Consider the following 19633-nt stretch of genomic DNA (forward strand, 5'->3'; position numbering starts at 1 on the left):
GGAAGTACTGTGATAACTAGACAAGTGTACAAAATATGTGAAAATCAAGCCTGGCTGATTAGCTTCTCCATCATTTAGGTCTTTACTGCATTAATCGAGAGTTTGATACATGCATCAGCCCCCACGCCACTTTTCAGCTTGCCCTGGATCCCTCAACACAGGTCACATATCCTTTCAGATGTCACCATCTTCTCCTCACCCCCCTCTTTATTACCCACTGATCTCAGTTAGTGTTGCCAGTATACTCATGAGTACTGGGGAATCCTCTGGAACACCAGCACCTACCAGAGGCCATACCATCAACTCCTCCCACCCAAACCCCAAAGCACTGACTCTTCCTCTCCCGGCAGCTAACAGTCAGCAGCTTTTTCATTAGGAGGAGGGTGATATTCCCAATCCATGCAGAAATTTGGGTAGCTTGATTTTTTATGCAGGTCCTATGTAGGCAACTACAGTTGCTGTGGTTTCATGAGCACAAAAAGGCAAAACCATGTCCAGAAAAGTGTTTCATAGCATATTTCCCTCTTTCCCTTTCTCTAGTCCTTAAATCTTTCCGTATTCTTTCTACAATGTTGCCCTAGCTTTGGTGGGGATGATTGTAGATGTCCTATTTAGGTCTGAGCATCTAACAAATTATGAGTGTTTGCATTAACTATCACTCACTGCAAACATAAGTATCACTGACGAAGGCTAAGATTAGCATTAGTATATGTGTGTGAACACAAATATTTAGAAGGCAGTTCACTTAGCAAAACAATAATAGTGGGTTCTTACAGGGCCCAAGGGTTTTCCTTAGGTTTATAGTACCAGACATGGATTTCCTCCTATGGAGCAGGTCTCAATTTCAATCAGAAAAAGGTTAGTTAACTTCGTAACTCTAAGGTGGGTATGGTAGCTTGCAGGGTTAAATGCTGGATAAGAGCATGGATGGCTTTTTTTCCCCTGTGGCCTGCCTTCTGACACTATGAAACTCACCCGCAGGGAAGAAGCTTCCAGATCAGTTCTTCTTGGTTTCTCTGTGTTCTGCAACCAATGTATGTGATGCAAGTAGCAATAAGATCTTATTGGTTGCTCTAGTGGGCAACTGAGAATAATGGGGAAAGGGAGATTTTCAGTTGATAATCATTTCTGTTCAGGAACAACATTATCTGCTTACCACTCATGCAGGGTAGTTCTGGTCAAACTTACTATATTTAAAATTATATATTTTAACCAGTAAATACGATAGAAAATTCCACATGGGTTTTCCATGCATATTTTGTTTTGGTGAATCTTTCCCCTACACTCCTGTTTTTCTCATACCTCCTCCTCATTCTCACTTAAATCTTTCTGTCATGACGTGCTTTTTCCACTCATAGTGGAAATTCAAACTCAGGTTCTTATGCTGTACAGTAGGGCTTTACTGAGTATCTCCTAAACTTCTCCAGACTAGAAGAGGTTATCTGATCCAGCCTCCAGAATTAGTCATATTTAAATATTTAAATAATTTAAATTTTTTCTATTATGCATTTTGTATGTATTTACAATGAGACTGGCTTATATTTTTCCTCTTACACAGTCCTTTTTGGTTTTAATATCATTATTATGTTAATCTCATATTAAGAGTTTTCAACCTGTATCTGTGAGATAAGCTTCTATATATAGCCTGGAAATTATAACTCTGTAGAGTATAACTGTAGGTTTGTAGGTTTGAAATCCTGTGTGACATTGATTCTCTTTTGGAACTGGTGTGTGTATGTTGTTCTACTTAAATTTTTAGAAAGCCTTTTCACATTTTAAGATAGATAGCTTTTGTGGTGAAAAACATAACTTTTAATTTTTTAATTTTTATTTAATGTGTTTGGGTATTTTGATGGTATGCATGCCTGTGCTTCACATTCCTGCAATGTCAGTAGAAGCCACAAGAGGGAATCAGATCCCTTCATAATAGACTTACAGATGGTAGTGAGCTGCCCTGTGAATGCTAGGAATCAAACCCTGATCCTCTACATGTGCTCCTAACCACTGAGCCATATCTTCAGTTCACAAAACATTAATTAGAAAATCTGAGAATACCACAGACTAGTCCCCTTGAACCTGGTTAGCTCTGTCACATTTTTTGATGACAGAATAACAGTACAGATAACATCATGACTTTGCTTCATCTTTTCAATCTCTTTGCTCCTTTTCCATACATTCTGAGAAACCTGTTTGCTTTTATTAATATCTCCCCAGCTGCATCTATTGTTCCCTTTATGAACTTCCCAGCTCTAACTGATTCCTTTCCCATCCTTCTTCCAAATTCTCCTCCTAATGGAGCATTAGCATTTCCCTGGGTGGTAGCTTTGTTTGTTGTCATGTTCTGATAGCTTAATGTTGGGGCATCAGCTGGAGCTTATCTTTCTTTTCTTTTTATTGGATATTTTCTTTATTTACATTTATTTATCCCCTTTCCTGGTTTCCCCTCCAAAAAACATTCTCCCCCTATCGCCTCTGCCCTCCCCCCTGCTCACCAATCTACCCACTCCTGCTTCCTGGCTGTGGCATTCTCCCACACTGGGGCATAGAGCCTTCATAGGACAAAGGGCCTCTCCTCCCATTGATGTCCGACTAGGCCATCCTCTGCTGCATATATAGCCTGTAGCCAGAGAGCTAAGAGTCTCACCATGTATGCTCTTTGGTTGGTGATTTAGTCCCTGGGAGCTCTGGGATATTGGCTAGTTCATATTGTTGTTCCTCCTATGGGGCTGCAAACTTCTTCAGCTCCTTGGGTCCTTTCTCTAACTCCTCCATTGGGGATCCTATACTCAGTCCAATGGATGGCTGTGAACATCAACCTCTATATTTGTCAGGCACTGACAGAGCCTCTCAGGAGAGAGCTATATCAGGCTCCTGTCAGCAAGCACTTGTTGGCATGCACAACAGTGTCTGGGTTTGTTGGTTGTAAACGGGATGGATTCCCCAGATAAGGCCTTAGGTCATTTCTTCAGTCTCTACTCCACACTTTGTCACTGTAACTCCTTTCATGGGTGTTTTGTTCCCCTCTTCTAAGACAGATAGAAGTATCCACACTTTCGTCTTCCTTTTTCTTGAGTTTCATGTGGTTTGTGAATTGTATTCTGAGCTTCTGGGTTTCTGGGCTAATATCCACTTATCAATGAGTACATATCATGTGAATTCTTTTGTCATTGGGTTACCTCACTCAGGATGATATCCTCCAGATCCATCCATTTGCCTAAGAATTTCATAAATTCATTGTTTTTAATAGCTGAGTAGTAATTCATTGTGTAAATGTACCACATTTTCTGTATCCATTCCTCTGTTGAGGGGCATCTGGGTTCTTTCCAGCTTCTGGCTATTATAAATAAGGCTGCTATGTACATAGTGGGACATGTGTCCTTATTACATTTTGGAGCATCTTTTGGGTATATTCCCAGGAGTGGTATTGCTGGGTCTTCTGGTAGTACTGTGTCCAATTTTCTGAGGAACTGCCAAACTGATTTCCAGAGTGGTTGTACAAGATTGCAATCCCACCAGCAATGGAGGAGTGTTCCTCTTTCCCCACATTCTTGCCAGCATCTGCTGTCACCTGAGTTTCTGATCTTAACCATTCTGACTGGTGTGAGGTGGAATCTCAGGGTTGTATTGATTTGCATTTCCCTGATGACTAAGGATGTTGAATATTTCTTTAGGTGCTTCTCAGCCCTTCGGTATTCCTCAGTTGAGAATTCTTTGTTTAGCCCTGTACCCCATTTTTTAATAGGGTAATTTGTTTCTCTATAGTCTAACTTCTTGAGTTCTTTGTTGGATATTAGTCCTCCATCGGATGTAGGATTGGTGAAGATCTTTTTCCAATCTGTTGGTTGCCATTTTGTCTTATTGACAGTGTCCTTTGTGTTACAGAAATTTTGCAATTTTATGAGGTCCCATTTGTCAATTCTTGATCTTACATCACAAGACATTGGTGTTCTGATCAGGAATTTCCCCACTGTACCCATATGTTCGAGGCTCTTCCCAAGCTTATCTTTCTTATTTGTCCATCTGTGAATCCTTGGTTCTGTCAGACTGGTGCTCTTGATGATGGGATGCTGGTAACTGGGGACCTGATTGAGGGCATATGCAACTTCTGAGCTCTTCCAGCTGCTCATGTGCTACCTATCTCAGGCTGTACTTTCCTGCTTCTCACTACTTGGCCTGGGCAGTGCCTGGCTGCTGACATCTGATATCCTCACTAGATGTTTCGTTAATTTCTCAGCCCATCCTGCTCCACTTCACTCACCATTTTTGCCTCCTTCAAACTTGCAACTTCCCTGGGATGACTCTCACGGCTGCAGATACTCTCTTCCATGCATGTATTATACTGGGCTGAACTTTGATTTTGTTGAATCTGTTTTCTATCCTTGTCCTGACATGAGTGGCTATGAAAAATGACAGGGAATGAAGACAACCTAGAATTAAAAACTGGCATGAGAGTTTGGAAACTTTGATTATTTATTTCAGAGAACTCAGACCTGTTAAGACCATTTTGAAGCTCTAGTATAGTAGAAATAAATTCAGGGCCTCAAAATTAGTTTTGAAAGAGTAATTACACCCACATAGAATGGAGAAAACATAGTTTGGTTGCAATTTGTCAGAGGAAAATCTAGAGCATGTGGCTTATTACAAGCTTCCAAAAAACTGCACAAGTCTGCCAACACTGCTCAGAAAGGGCACATGTCATATTCTGTTGTTAAAGGTGAAACATTGTAACATGTTTAATTAGATCCATTTGTGTTTCTTGTCTTAAAAAGGTCTTTCTGCTTCCCTCACCATCATTTAATGGGAATGTTAGCACTGACATTATTCCTATTATTTTTAAGTTTTCTTTCCTGTCATATACATCGTACAGATTTACTGAGACTATAATAGGACATATAATAGGACATTTCTTGTGACTAGTGCCCATTAGATACTTAAGATTAAAAAACTATTTGTTCCAAGTTGAGTCAGTCACAGGATGTCATCCCATAGGCAGGCACCAAAACCTGACACTATTACTGATGCCATGTTGTGCTAGTAGTCAGGAGCCTAGCATGGCTGTCCTTTAAGAAACTCTACCAGCAGCTGCAACATCTGACTGAGACAGATGCAGATACTTACTGCTAACCATTGGACTGAGCTTGGGGATCCTAACCATTGAGACTGAGCTTGGGGAATTCCTATGGGAGAGTTAGGGAAAGGATTGAAGAAGCTGAAGGGGATGGCAACTGCATAGGAAGACCAACAGTATTAGCTAACCCAGACCACTGGGAGCTCCCAGAGACTGAGCCACCAACCAAAGAGCATACAGGAGCTGGTTCAAGGCCCTTGTCTGGCCTCAGTGGGAAAGGATGGGCCCAATCCTGTAGAACCTTGATGCCCCAGGGAACAGGGATGCCTGGGGGGTGGGGGGAGACAAGCGTGAGGACTGGGAAGGGGCAACATTTGAAATGTAATTAAATATTAATTAAAACTTAAAAACCATTTATTTATTTACTGTACATGCTCACACACATGGTGTGTGTGCTGGTCTGTGCACCTGTGCTCAAGCACAGTCCAGGAGAGGACATCTGAAGTCCTTTTGTCTTTCTCTTATGGAGACTTTTGAAGCATCATCTCTCCCTGAACTTGGAGTCCTTGTTTCCTTGGCTAAGTTGGGGCCAGAGGTACCAGTGATCCTCCCTTCTTTGCTTTCCTTGGAGTTGCTGACTTACAGCCATGTCTATGTTGGTTTGTGTGTGTGTGTGTGTGTGTGTGTACATGCATAACTGTCTGTCTTCTGCCTGTCCTCAGAGGACAGAAGATGGTGTTGGATTTCCTGGAGCTGCAGTTACAGACAGTTGTGAGCTGCTTGTGTAGGCACTGGGAACTGATCTCTGGTCTTCTGTACGATTAGCAAGTCCTCTTAACTGCTGAGCCATCTTGCCAGCCCCTTGCTGTGTTTGAATAGACTATTTGAGTGACAGGAAGCTGAGAGGCAGTTAGTCCTTTATTTATTTATGTCAGGACTTACAGGGGACAGCTAACTAGCATGTGCTGCTACTAAGAACCTTTTATGTTTTAGGTATATACAGGGAGAGTTGACAGTTCCTGGGTAGAGGGGCAGGTTGGCAGCCTGGTGGGTGGAGCTGTGGCTTCTTTCACCTTTTCTAGTGGCTGGTGATCTCTTGCATTTGAGCAAGTGATGCAATTTAGTAGTAAAAGACTCAGAACTGGAAGTTTGTGCATGATCAGGAGCCTGGAGTACCATTCCTTGAAAGGAGAGCTGCTAATCGGTGGTGGAATTTTCTGGAGAGTTATAGGCCTACCTGAGAAGACAAAGGGGAGCTAGAGGAAGAGAGAATGATATAGGCTTTAAGTAGCCTGCTGGAATCAAAGTGAAGAAAATACCTTCTAGGTCAAGGGCTGGAGCTGAAGCTATTGACAGACTCAGCCAAGAGCAGAGATTGAGGGAAAGAACCAGCTCTTCCATTGGAAAAATCCTTAGCACAGATGCTCCCAGACCCTAGAGGATGAACCATATGCTTTATGAGAGAGGATGGATCAGTTAGTTATAAGAGAACCCATTCTTTGTCCTCACCTTTCTATCGGTGTTGGCTGGTTTTACATGACAAACTAGAGTCATCTGAGAGGAGCCTCAACTGAGAGAATACCTCCATATGATCAGATGTATTGCAGCCTGTTGGAGATTTTTTTTTAATTAGTGATGGATGGAGGAGACCATCCCTGGGTTCTGTAAGAATGTAGACTAAGTATGCCACAGAGAGCAAGCCAGTACACAGCACCCCTTCATGACCTCTGTGTCAGCTCTTGTCTCCAGGTTCCTGCCTTGGCTTCTTCCAGTGGACTGTGACTCAGGATATGTAAGTCAAATAATCCCTTTCCTCCTTAAATTGCTTTTGATTATGTATCTCAGTTTTAAGGTTGTAGTCTACCATGTCCAATTAGGTTCTCTGAGTTCTGTGCAAAATGAAGGACTCCCTTGTTTTAGTGGGGGCTCCTCTTCTCTGCCTGATCTGGGGATCCAGACCCTCAATCTTGTACCTGAGGAATGTATATAGTCCTTCTCAAACCTCTCAACTTCCTCTTTCCTGTTAAGAATCTACCCAGCAAGTACCTGGGATTCCTGGAATGCCACTCTACTCAAATGAGGCATTTACAGTACTTTAAAATCTAGCCAATGATGTTACATTCACCCTGAAAACTCCCTCTTCCTCTCCAAGGTTCATATTTAGCACTTGGTCATCATGAATAATCAATCTGTATTCACACAGCAGTCTCACTGAAGATTGTTGAAGAAGACCTTTGTGTAAAAGAGCTGCAACACTAAACTCCTCAGAGAGAAGCTGTTGGGGATTGGTTCTAATGTTTTGATTTAATCAGGAATCTGTATGTTCAAACGCTGAAGGTCCTTGTCCCCAGTTGATTTTTTTTCTTTCTTTTTTTTAATTAGGTATTTTCCTCATTTACATTTCCAATGCTATCCCAAAAGTCCCCCATACCCTCCCCCACTCCCCTACCCACCCACTCCCACTTTTTGACCCTGGCTTTCCCCTGTACTGGGGAATATAAAGTTTGCATGTCCAATGGGCCTCTCTTTCCACTGATGGCCGACTAGGCCATCTTTTGATACATATGCAGCTAGAGTCAAGAGCTCAGGGGTACTGGTTAGTTCATAATGTTGTTCCACCTATAGGGTTGCAGATCCCTTTAGCTCCTTGGGTACTTTCTCTAGCTCCTCCATTGGGAGCCCTGTGATCCATCCAAAACCTGACTGTGAGTATCCACTTCTGTGTTTGCTAGGCCCCGGCATAGTCTCACAAGAGACAGCTATATCTGGGTCCTTTTAGCAAAATCTTGCTAGTGTGTGCAATGGTGTCAGCGTTTGGAAGCTGATTATGGGATGGATCCCCGGATATTGCAGTCTCTAGATGGTTCATCCTTTCATCACAGCTCCAAACATTGTCTCTGTAACTCCTTCCATGGGTGTTTTATTCCCAATTCTAAGAAGGGGCCAAGTGTCTACACTTTGGTCTTTGTTCTTCTTGAGTTTCATGCGTTTAGCAAATTGTATCTTATATCTTGGGTATCCTAAGTTTCTGGGCTAATATCCACTTATCAGTGAGTACATATTGTGTGAGTTCCTTTGTGATTGGGTTACCTCACTCAGGATTTGCCTAGGAATTTCATAAATTCATTCTTTTTAATAGCTGAGTAGTACTCCATTGTGTAGATGTACCACATTTTCTGTATACATTCCTCTGTTGAGGGGCATCTGGGTTCTTTCCAGCTTCTGGCTGTTATAAATAAGGCTGCTATGAACATAGTGGAACATATGTCCTTCTTACTGGTTGGGACATCTTCTGAATATATGCCCAGGAGAGGTATTGCGGGATCCTCTGGTATTACTATGTCCAATTTTCTGAGGAACCTCCAGACTGATTTCCAGAGTGGTTGTACAAGCTTGCAATCCCACCAACAATGGAGGAGTGTTCCTCTTTCTCCACATCCTCACCAGCATCTGCTGTCACCTGAATTTTTGATCTTAGCCATTCTGACTGGTGTGAGGTGGAATCTCAGGGTTGTTTTGATTTGCATTTCCTTGATGATTAAGGATGTTGAACATTTTTTCAGGTGCTTCTCAGCCATTCGGTATTCCTCAGGTGAGAATTCTTTGTTCAGCTCTGAGCCACATTTTTTAATGGGGTTATTTGATATTCTGGAGTCTACCTTCTTGAGTTCTTTATATATATTGGATATTAGTCCCCTATCTGATTTAGGATAGATAAAGATCCTTTCCCAATTTGTCAGTGGTCTTTTTGTCTTGTTGATGGTGTCTTTTGCCTTGCAGAAGCTTTGCAACTTTATGATGTCCCATTTATCGATTCTCGATCTTACTGCACAAGCCATTGCTGTTCTATTCAGGAACATTCCCCTGTACCCATATCTTCCAGGCTTTTCCCTACTGTCTCCTCTATAAGTTTCAGTGTCTGGTTTTATGTGGAGTTCCTTAATGCACTTAGATTTGACCTTAGTTCAAGGAGATAGGAATGGATCAATTCACATTCTTCTACATGATAACAGCCAGTTGTGCCAGCACCATTTGTTGAAAATGCTGTCTTTTTCCCACTGGATGGTTTTAGCTCCCTTGTCAAAGATTGAATGACCATAGGTGTGTGGGTTCATCTCTGGGTCTTCAATTCTGTTCCATTGGTCTACTTGTCTGTCGCTATACCAGTACCATGCAGTTTTTATCACAATTGCTGTGTAGTACAGCTTTAGGTCAGGCATGGTGATTCCACAAGAGGTTCTTTTATCCTTGAGAAGAGTTTTTGCTATCCTGGTTTTTTGTTATTCCAGATGAATTTGCAGATTGCTCTTTCTAATTCGTTGAAGAATTGAGTTCAAATTTTGATGGGGATTGCATTGAATTTGTAGATTGCTTTTGGCAAGATAGCCGTTTTTATGATGTTGATCCTGCCAATCTGTGAGCATGGGAGATTTTTCCATCTTCAGAGATATTCTTTAATTTCTTTCTTCAGAGACTTGAAGTTCTTATCATACAGATCTTTCACTTCCTTAGAGTCATGCCAAGATATTTTATATTATTTGTGACTATTGAGAAGGGTGTTGTTTAACTAACTTCGTTCTCAGCCTGTTTATTCATTGTGTAGAGAAAGGCCATTGACTTGTTTGAGTTAATTTTATATCCAGCTACTGCACCGAAGCTGTTTATCAGGTTTAGGAGTTCTCTGGTGGAATTTTTAGGATCACTTATATACACTATCATATCATCTGCAAAAAGCGATATTTTGACTTCTTCTTTTCCAATTTGTAACCCCTTGATCTCCTTTTGTTGTCGAATCGCTCTGGCTAGGACTTCAAGTACAATGTTGAATAGGTAGGGAGAGAGTGGTCAGCCTTGTCTAGTCCCTGATTTTAGTGGGATTGCTTCCAGCTTCTCACCATTTACTTTGATGTTGGCTACTGGTTTGCTGTATATTGCTTTTATCATGGTTAGGTATGGGCCTTGAATTCCTGATCTTTCCAAGAATTTTATCATGAATGGGTGTTGGATTTTGTCAAATGCTTTCTCCACATCTAACGAGATGATCATGTGGTTTTTGTCTTTGAGTTTGTTTAAATACTGAATTACGTTGATGGATTTCCATATATTGAACCATCCCTGCATTCCTGGGATGAAACCTACTTGGTCAGGATGGATGATTGTTTTGATGTGTTCTTGGATTCGGTTAGCGAGAACTTTATTGAGGATTTTTGCATCGATATTCATAAGGGAAATTGGTCTGAAGTTCTTTATCTTTGTTGGGTCTTTTTGTGGTTTAGGTATCAGAGTAATTTTGCCTTCATAGAATGAGTTGGGTAGGGTACCTTCTGTTTCTATTTTGTGGAACAGTTTGTGAAGAACTGGGATTAGATCTTCTTTGAAGGTCTGATAGAACTCTGCACTAAACCCATCTGGTCCTGGGCTTTTTTTTGTTGGGAGACTATTAATGACTGCTTCTATTTCTTTAGGGGATATGGGACTGTTTAGATCATTAATCTGATCTTGATTTAACTTTGGTACCTGGTATCTGTCTAGAAACTTGTCCATTCCATCCAGGTTCTCCAGTTTTGTTGAGTATAGCCTTTTGTAGAAGGTTCTGATGGTGTTTTGGATTTCTTCAGGATCTGTCGTTATGTCTCCCTTTTCATTTCTGATTTTGTTAATTAGAATGCTTTCCCTGTGCCCTTTAGTGAGTCTGGCTAAGGGTTTATCTATCTTGTTGATTTTCTCAAAGAACCAGCTCCTGGATTGGTTGATTCTTTGAATAGTTCTTCTTGTTTCCACTTGGTTGATTTCACCCCTGAGTTTGATTATTTCCTGCCTTCTATTCCTCTTGGGTGAATTTGCTTCCTTTTGTTCTAGAGCTTTTAGGTGTGTTGTCAAGCTGCTAATGTGTGCTCTCTCTAGTTTCTTTTTGGAGGTACTCAGAGCTATGAGTTTTCCTCTTAGAAATGCTTTCATTGTGTCCCATAAGTTTGGGTATGTTGTGGCTTCATTTTCATTAAACTCCAAAAAGTCCTTAATTTCTTCCTTTATTCCTTCCTTGACCAAAGTATCATTGAGAAGAGTGTTGTTCAGTTTCCATGTGAATGTTGGCTTTCTATTATTTATTTTGTTATTGAAGATCAGCCGTAGTCCATGGTGATCTGATAGGATGCATGGGACAATTTCAATATTTTTGTATATGTTGAGGCTTGTTTTGTGACCAATTATGTGGTCAATTTTGGAGAAGGTACCATGAGGTGCTGAGAAGAAGGTATATCCATTTGTTTTAGGATAAAATGTTCTGCAGATATCTGATGAATCCATTTCAAAACTTCTGTTAGTGTCCATGTGTCTCTGTATAGTTTCTATTTCCATGATCTGTCCTTTAGTGAAAGTTGTGTGTTGAAGTCTCCCACTATTATCGTGTGAGGTGCAATGTGTGCTTTGAGCTTTACTAAAGTTTCTTTAATGAATGTGGCTGCCCTTGTATTTGGAGCATAGATATTCAGAATTGGTAGTTCATCTTGGAGGATTTTATCTTTGATGTGTATGCAGTGCCCCTCCTTGTCTTTTTTGATGACTTTGGGTTGGAAGTCTATTTTATTAGATATAGAATGGCTACTCCAGCTTGTTCCTTCAGACCATTTGCTTGGGAAATTGTTTTCCAGCCTTTCATTCTGAGGTAATGTCTATCTTTTTCTCTGAGATGAGTTTCCTGTAAGCAGCAAAATGTTGGGTCCTGTTTGTGTAGCCAGTCTTTTAGTCTATGTCTTTTTATTGGGGAGTTGAGCCCATTGATATTAAGAGATATTAAGGAAAGGTAATTGATGCTTCCTGCTATTTTGTTGTTAAAGTTGGCGTTTTGTTCTTGTGGCTGTCTTCTTCTTCTTTTTTTTTTTTTTTCTTTTCTCAATAGACCTTTAATAGTTTTAAAATTACAGGTGTAGCTAGAGTGCAGGGTCGGCTGACACCCGCCAACTACCCACGACACCCGCCACAGGATTTTGATACTTCTGGTGAGTGGAACACAGCTTCTGCTCCAATCCAATTGTGCGCGGGGCCTGAGACTGCATTAGTTAGGGAAGCAGAAAACTGGCCTGAGAAGGGCCACAAGCCTCTTCTGGTCAGGCCAGCACTGGGGTAGCTAGGGCACAGGGTCGGCTGACACTCGCCAGCTACCCACAACACCCGCCACAGGATCTTAAGACTTCTGGTGAGTGGAACACAGCTTCTGCTCCAATCCAATTGTGCGCGGGGCCTGAGACTGCATTAGTTAGGGAAGCAGAAAACTGGCCTGAGTAGGGCCACAAGCCTCTTCCGGTCTGAGCAGCACCGGGGTAGCTAGAGCACAGGATCGGCTGACACCCGACAGCTACCCACAACACCCGCCACAGGATTTTGAGACTTCTGGTGAGTGGAACACAGCTTCTGCTCCAGTCCAATCACGCGGGACCTGAGACTGCTTTGGTTGGGGAGGCAGAAATCCGTCCTGAGTAGGGCCACAAGCCTCTTCTGGTCAGACCAGCACAGGGGTAGCTAGGGCGCAGGGTCGGCTGACACTCGCCAGCTACCCACAACACCTGACACAGGATCTTAAGACTTCTGGTGAGTGGAACACAGCTTCTGCCCCAATCCAATTGCGCACGGGACCTGAGACTGCATTAGTTAGGGAAGCAGAAAACCGGCCTGAGTAGGGCCACAAGCCTCTTCCGGTCTGAACAGCACCTGGGTAGCTAGAGCGCAGGGTCGGCTGACACCCGCCAGCTACCCACGACACCCGCCACAGGATTTTGAGACTTCTGGTGAGTGGAACACAGAGTCTGCTCCTATCTTTTTTTTTTAATATTTAATATTTTTATTACATATTTTCCTCAGTTACATTTCCAATGCTATCCCAAAAGTCCCCCATAGCGCCCCCCACTTCCCTACCCACCCATTCCCATTCTTTTGGTCCTGGCATTCCCCTATATTGGGGCATATAAAGTTTGCAAGTCCAATGGGCCTCTCTTTCCAGTGATGGCCGACTAGGCCATCTTTCGATACATATGCAGCTAGAGACAAGAGCTCCGGGGTTCTGGTTAGTACATCATGTTGTTCCAACAATAGGGTTGCAGATCCCTTTAGCTCCTTGGGTACTTTCTCTAGTTTCTCCATTGGGAGCCCTGTGATACATCCAATAGCTGACTGTGAGCATCCACTCCTGTGTTTGCTAGGCCCCGGCATCGTCTCACAAGAGACAGCTATATTTGGGTCCTTTCAGCTAAATCTTGCTAGTGTATGCAATGGTGTCAGCGTTTAGAAGCTGATTATAGGATGGATCCCTGGATACGGTAGTCTCTAAATGGTCCATCCTTTCATCACAGCTACGAACTTTGTCTCTGTAACTCCTTCCCTGGGTGTTTTGTTCCCAATTCTAAGAAGGGGCACAGTGTCCACACTTTGGTCTTCATTCTTCTTGAGTTTCATGCGTTTATCAAATTGTATCTTATATCTTGGGTATCCTAAGTTTTGGGCTAATATCCACTTATCAGTGAATACATATTGTGTGAGTTCTTTTGTGATTGTGTTACCTCACTCAAGATGATGCCCTCCAGGTCCATCCATTTGGCTAGGAATTTCATAAATTCATTCTTTTTAATAGCTGAGTAGTACTCCATTGTGTAAATGTACCATAATTTCTGTATCCATTCCTCTGTTGAGGGACATCTAGGTTCTTTCCAGCTTCTGGCTATTATAAATAGGGCTGCTATGAACATAGTGGAGCATGTGTCCTTTTTACCGGTTGGGACATCTTCTGGATATATGCCCAGGAGAGGTATTGCTGGATCCTCCGGTAGTACTATGTCCAATTTTCTGAGGAACCGCCAGACTGATTTCCAGAGTGGTTGTACAAGCTTGCAATCCCACCAACAATGGAGGAGTGTTCCTCTTTCTCCACATCCTCGCCAGCATTTGCTGTCACCTGAATTTTTGATCTTAGCTGTACTGGCTATTTTTGTGTCAACTTGACACAGCTGGAGTTATCACAGAGAAAGGAGCTTCAGTTGAGGAAATGCCTCCATGAGATCCAACTGTAAGGCATTTTCTCAATTAGTGATCAAGGGGGGAAGGCCCCTTGTGGGTGGGACCATCCCTGGGCTGGTAGTCTTGGGTTCTATAAGAGAGTAGGCTGAGCAAGCCAGGGGAGGCAAGCCAGTAAAGAACATCCCTCCATGGCCATGGCCTCTGCATCAACTCCTGCTTTCTGACCTGCTTGAGTTCCAGTCCTGACTTCCTTTGGTGATGAACAGCAGCATGGAAGTGTAAGCCGAATAAACCCTTTCCTCCCCAACTTGCTTCTTGGTCATGATGTTTGTGCAGGAATAGAAACCCTGACTAAGACAAATTGGTACCAGCAGAGTGGGGTATTCCTGTGACAACCTGACCATGTTTTGGGGAGGACTGTAGAAGGACTTTGGAACTTTGGGCCAGAAGATCCATTCGGTGTTAAGAGCTCTGTCGAATTCTGTGTAGGAGCTTGGAAGATAATGTTGAGAACAGTGCAGAGGATGGAGGCCTGGGTTGTGAAATTTCAGAGGGAAAATTAAAGACTCTCTTCAGGGCCATTGCTGTTTTTATTGTGAAGATTTTGTAGTTCTGGTTAGCTGGGGCTGAAGAATCAGCTGTGATTAACAAGATACCAGAACTACTAAAGCAAAAACTTTGCATTACTGGGACTATTGATGCTGGTTAGCTGGAGCTAAGAAATTAGCAGTGATTAAGAAGAGACCAGCATCGTTGAGGTGACATCTTCTGGGAAGTGTTTTCTGAAAGCACAAAGAGGCTGTGTTCCAGAGATAGGCAAGGTTGTACTCCTTCTGCAGTGGGACTTGGTAATGTGTAAGGGTCACCCAGGTGGTACTGGTTTTGAAGGCATGAAGGGGTCACACAGCAGCTCAGGCTCGGCACTGTGAGAGGCCATGGAAGGCCATTGGTGAAGGTGCAGCCCCAGTTGTAATTGAAGGCCCAGGACTGAAGGGGTCACGCAGTGTTTTGGAGATGCCAGTACCAGGAGATGACCACCAAGAGCAGCAGCAGCAGTGGAGTACAGGCATCTGGAGCCCAGAGGACGACGTGTGTGCTACAAAGGGCATGGCTGGAGAAGTGACCCAAGCCCTTGGAGGAGTCCAGAAGATCGTGAGTTGGATCCCAGACGTTGGACGGTTGGAGATTGATTTTTGCTTTGATTGTGACTGTGCCCTGATATTTTCCCTCTTGAAGGAAGAAACTGTTTTAGTGGAGCCCACAGTTAAGAGACTTTTAATTGTAAAAAGACTTTGGATTTTAAAGAGATGGATATTTTAAAGAGATTGAAATTTTAAGAATATGTAAAGACTGTGGGACTTTTAAAGTTATTTAGATCTTGGAGATGAATAAGAATGTAAGGGTTGAGGCTTACTAGTGATGTGTTTGTGTGTCAAGTTGACAAGGGGTCAATTGTACTGGCTATTTTTGTGTCAACTTGACACAGCTGGAGTTATCACAGAGAAAGGAGCTTCAGTTGAGGAAATGCCTCCATGAGATCCAACTGTAAGGCATTTTCTCAATTAGTGATCAAGGGGGGAAGGCCCCTTGTGGGTGGGACCATCCCTGGGCTGGTAGTCTTGGGTTCTATAAGAGAGTAGGCTGAGCAAGCCAGGGGAGGCAAGCCAGTAAAGAACATCCCTCCATGGCCATGGCCTCTGCATCAACTCCTGCTTTCTGACCTGCTTGAGTTCCAGTCCTGACTTCCTTTGGTGATGAACAGCAGCCTGGAAGTGTAAGCCGAATAAACCCTTTCCTCCCCAACTTGCTTCTTGGTCATGATGTTTGTGCAGGAATAGAAACCCTGACTAAGACATTCTGACTGGTGTGAGGTGGAATCTCAGGGTTGGGTTGATTTGCATTTCCCTGATGATTAAGGATGTTGAACATTTTTTCAGGTGCTTCTCTGCCATTCGGTATTCCTCAGGTGAGAATTCTTTGTTCAGTTCTGAGCCCCATTTTTTAATGGGATTATTTGACTTTCTGGAGTCCACCTTCTTGAGTTCTTTATATATATTGGATATTAGTCCCTTATCTGATTTAGGATAGGTGAAGATCCTTTCCCAATCTGTTGGTGGTTTTTTTGTCTTATTGATGGTGTCTTTAGCCTTGCAGAAGCTTTGCAGTTTCATGAGGTCCCACTTGTCAATTCTCGATCTTACAGCACAAGCCATTACTGTTCTATTCAGGAATTTTTCCCCTGTGCCCATATCTTCAAGGCTTTTCCCCACTTTCTCCTCTATAAGTTTCATTCCAACTCAATTCTTCAACGAATTAGAAAGTGCAATCTGCAAATTCATCTGGAATAACAAAAAACCTAGGATAGCAAAAACTCTTATCAAGGATAAAAGAACCTCAGGTGGAATCACCATGCCGGACCTAAAGCTTTACTACAGAGCAATTGTGATAAAAACTGCATGGTACTGGTATAGTGACAGACAAATAGACCAATGGAATAGAATTGAAGACCCAGAAATGAACCCACACACCTACGGTCACTTGATCTTCGACAAGGGAGCTAAAAACATCCAGTGGAAGAAAGACAGCATTTTCAACAAATGGTGCTGGCACAACTGGTTGTTAACATGTAGAAGAATGCGAATCGATCCATTCCTATCTTCTTGTACTAAGGTCAAGTCTAAGTGGATCAAGGAACTACACATAAAACCAGAGACACTGAAATTGTTTCATTTTAAAAAGAAGAAGAAACAAACAAACAAACAAAAAAGCATTTCTAAGAGGAAAACTCATAGCTGTGAGTGCCTCCAAAAAGAAACTAGAGAGAGCACACATTAGCAGCTTGACAACACACCTAAAAGCTGTAGAACGAAAGGAAGCAAATTCATCCAAGAGGAGTAGACGGCAAGATATTATCAAACTCAGGGGTGAAATCAACCAAGTGGAAACAAGAAGAACAATTCAAAGAATCAACCAATTGAGGAGCTGGTTCTTTGAGAAAATCAACAAGATAGATAAACCCTTAGCCAGACTCACTAGAGGGCATAGGGAAAGTATTCTAATTAACAAAATCAGAAATGAAAAGGGAGACATAACAACAGACCCTGAAGAAATCCAAAACACCATCAGATCCTTCTACAAAAGGCTATACTCAACAAAACTGGAGAACCTGGATGAAATGGGCAAGTTTCTAGACAGATACCAGGTACCAAAGTTAAATCAAGATCAGGTTAATGATCTAAACAGTCCCATATCCCCTAAAGAAATAGAAGCAGTCATTAATAGTCTCCCAACCAAGAAAAGCCCAGGACCAGTTGGGTTTAGTGCAGAGTTCTATCAAACCTTCAAAGAAGAACTAATCCCAGTTCTTCACAAACTATTCCACAAAATAGAATCAGAAGGTACTCTACCCAACTCATTCTAGGAAGCCACAATTACTCTGATACCTAAACCAAATAAAGACCCAACAAAAATAGAGAACTTCAGACCAATTTCCCTTATGAATATTGATGCAAAAATCCTCAATAAAGTTCTCGCTAACCGAATTCAAGAACACATCGAAACAATCATCCATCCTGACCAAGTAGGTTTCATCCCCGGGATGCAAGGATGGTTCAATATACGAAAATCCATCAATGTAATCCATTATATAAACAAACTCAAAGACAAAAACCACATGATCATCTCGTTAGATGCTGAAAAAGCATTTGACAAAATCCAACACCCATTCATGATAAAATTCTTGGAAAGATCAGGAATTCAAGGCCCATACCTAACCATGACAAAAGCAATATACAGCAAACCAGTAACCAACATCAAAGTAAATGGTGAGAAGCTGGAAGCAATCCCACTAAAATCAGGGACTAGACAAGGCTGACCACTCTCTCCCTACCTATTCAACATTGTACTTGAAGTCCTAGCCAGAGCAATTAGACAACAAAAGGAGATCAAGTGGTTACAAATTGGAAAAGAAGAAGTCAAAATATCGCTTTTTGCAGATGATATGATAGTATACATAAGTGACCCTAAAAATTCCACCAGAGAACACCTAAGCCTGATAGCTTCGGTGAAGTAGCTGGATATAAAATTAACTCTAGCAAGTCAATGACCTTTCTGTACACAAAGGATAAACAGGCAGAGAAGGAAATTAGAGAAACAACACCCTTCTTAATAGTCACAAACAATATAAAATACCTTGGCGTGACTCTAACTAAGGAAGTGACAGATCTGTATGACAAGAACTTCAAGTCTCTGAAGAAAGAAATTAAAGAAGATCTCAGAAGATGGAAAGACCTCTCATGCTCATGGAATGGCAGGATCAACATTGTAAAAATGGCTATCTTACCAAAAGCAATCTACAGATTCAATGCAATCCCCATCAAAATTCCAACTCAATTCTTCAACGAATTAGATAAGGCAATCTGCAAATTCATCTGGAACAACAAAAAACCTAGGATAGCAAAAACTCTTCTCAAGGATAAAAGAACCTCTGGTGGAATCACCATGCCTGACCTAAAGCTGTACTACAGAGCAATTGTGATAAAAACTGCATGGTACTGGTATAACGACAGACAAGTAGACCAATGGAACAGAATTGAAGACCCTGAGATCAACCCACATACCTATGGTCACTTGATCTTTGACAAGGGAGCAAAAACCATCCAGTGGAAAAAAGACAGCATTTTCAACAAATGGTGCTGGCACAACTGGCGGTTATCATGTAGAAGAATGTGAATTGATCCATTCCTATCTCCTTGTACCAAGGTCAAATCTAAGTGGATTAAGGAACTCCACATAAAACCAGAGACACTGAAACTTATAGAGGAGAAAGTAGGGAAAAGCCTCGAAAATATGGGTACAGGGGGAAAATTCCTGAATAGAACAGCAAAGGCTTGTGCTGTATGATCGAGAATCGATAAATGGGACCTCATAAAGTTGCAAAGCTTCTGTAAGGCAAAAGACAGTATCAGTAAGACAAAAAGAACACCAACAGATTGGGAAAGGATCTTTACCAATCCTAAATCAGATAGAGGGCTAATATCCAATATATACGAACAACTCAAGAAGATGGATATGAGAAAAGTACAAGTAACCCTATTAAAAATTGAGGTACAGAGCTAAACAAGAATTCTCAACTGGTTAATACTGAATGGCTAAGAAGCACCTGAATAAATGTTCAACATCCTTAATCATCAGGGAAATGCAAGTCAAAACAACCCTGAGATTCCAACTCACACCAGTCAGAATGACTAAGATCTAAAATTCAGGTGACATCAGATGCTGGTGAGGATGTGGAGAAAGAGGAACACTCCTCCATAGCTGGTGGGATTGAAAGCTTGTACAACCACTCTGGAAATCATTCTGGACATTCCTCAGAAAATTGGACATAATACTATGAGAAGATCCAGTATTGCCTCTTCTGGGCATATACCCAGAAGATGTCCCATCTTGTAAGAAGGACACATGTTCCACTATGTTCATAGCAGCCTTATTTATAATAGCGAGAAACTGGAAAGAACCCATATGTCCCTCAACAGAGGAATGGATACAGAAAATGTGGTA

Source organism: Mus caroli, unplaced genomic scaffold (genome assembly GCF_978045245.1).
Source record: "Mus caroli unplaced genomic scaffold, Mus_caroli_1 scaffold_12, whole genome shotgun sequence".
NCBI classification, from domain to species: Eukaryota; Metazoa; Chordata; class Mammalia; order Rodentia; family Muridae; genus Mus; species Mus caroli.